The following is a 2,114-nucleotide window of genomic DNA, read 5'->3' as shown; positions in this document are numbered from 1 at the left end:
ACTCGGTCAAACCAAATAAATCATGTTTTTTTCATTAAATTTTTATTTATTGTTTTCCCTATAATTATAAGTTTTTTTTTTTTAATATGTATGGTTGCAACTTAAGCGTGCTGGGTGGGTATACCAAGCTCAACTAAAGTGGCAGAGCCCTCACCCCAACATTGAGCGTGACTTCATTATCCCAAACTCAGTCCGATTATGAGTTTCTAAACTCAAATTGAACCAAACTAAGTAGTTTTGGTTGGGTTCAATTAAAAAATAAAATATATTATTAATCTAAAAAATATTTATATATTATTTTATAATCTTGAATTCAGATTCAGCGCAATTCAAGCTCAACCTGAATTAAGGTCAGATTGAATTATTCTAACCATGCTCAACTCATATTCCACGTAACTCGGCCCAGGCTCGCCTAATTCAATTTGGCCCAAACAATTACCCAAACCCTTGTAGAAAAAATCACATTACTCATTCACTAGGAATGATACAATGTATCTCATCATTCGACATATTGAAGGCATCTTTATATTATTTTAATATTCATAAACGAAAAGTTTTGGTTGCAATTTCTTCAGGGGTAAAAGTTAGAAGAGAAACCAAAATTTTCGTTTTTTTAAATGTTTAAAATAAAAGAGATAGTTTTTATTTATTTTTTTTTTTTTTATGGTAATGAAATATTATTAATTATTCGGCACTACTGAACTAGTACTATTGGTTCAAATTTACTTTTATAATACACCAGTAAAATGCATGTGCTTTGCACGTGAATACATAATAAATATTAAAAAAATATATATATGAATATTATATTATTTAATAAAAATGTGTCGGTTAAATTGATAATTTACTCTCTTTTTGTACTTCTTTATTGTGAAGAATTTACTGTACTTAAAAATAAAAATAAAAAATTAGAGAAATTCAAACCATTCAGATCAAGAAAAAGAATTGGATTGACAAACTTAGACAAAATAAAATTTTATTTAGGGTTTCACAGATTTAAAAAAACAAAAAAAACAAAAAAAACTACTTTAATTTTGACAATTTGAGTGAAGAATTTTATATGAAAGAGAATTAAAATTTTAGTAAAAGTATAAAATACTTTTCAAAGTTTCAATATGTACAACTCGTTTTATGATTGAAAATTTTTAATAAGAAAAAATTAGGATTTTAATAAAAGAAACTCTCACGAGAAACTCTTTATGGTATTAAAGTATATTGATTTATAGTGATATAAATCTCAAGATAAGTAATACATTAAATTAATGAGAGTCGTGTTAGTAAAAGCGTCATAAGTAATAATGAAAATTTTCATTTGATATAACTTTGGTCAAAGTTATGTTAATGAAAATTATTAAATTAATATTACATGAAAATGAAATTATTAAAACCTTAGGAAATTATTAAATTTAATTTAATATAACTCCGTACTATAACTCTCTAAATTTCATGGTAAAATTCAGATTTAAAAAATAAATAAATAAATAAAATTAAAATTTAAAAAAAAAAAAAAATATATATATATATATATATATATATATATATATATATATATATATATAATATTTTGAAGTTTTATCCATGATTTTAGTAGGGAGAATTGACATTTAAGAGGTGAGATGATATAATAAATATTAATTAATTTAAAAAAATAGATGTATTATAGGTATTTAATCTTTTAAAAATGATGTGAATCTACTTCAAATTTTGTTGAGTAACAACTTGATAAAGTAAGGTTATTTTGGAGTTGTAAAATATTCAAGGGAGTCTCTTAATAAGAATATAATTACCTGATAAATTTATCTTGATTTTATAGATTTATTAATGATGTAAAATCCCAATCCTATGCACCTTCCCACGCCTCAATACATGCAACTTAAACCATAATTCAATATTTTTAAAAGGAGATATAACAGGTATTAATACGTTGGATAGTGGCTTATGTGACATGTGCTTAGGTGTGGTAGGAGGATTTCAACCCTCCACCATGGTTCCATACAATCTGGACTCAATGATGTATCATATATTATACATAATAAGTCTAATCAGTCTTAGTAATATTTGAAATTCATTCAAAAATATGATCCAATGTCACAGGGTTGCTGAGGATAAAAATC

Source organism: Akebia trifoliata, chromosome 11 (genome assembly GCF_017979445.1).
Source record: "Akebia trifoliata isolate Shusen 1 chromosome 11, ASM1797944v1, whole genome shotgun sequence".
NCBI lineage: Eukaryota > Viridiplantae > Streptophyta > Magnoliopsida > Ranunculales > Lardizabalaceae > Akebia > Akebia trifoliata.
This window is presented reverse-complemented; position numbering follows the sequence as displayed.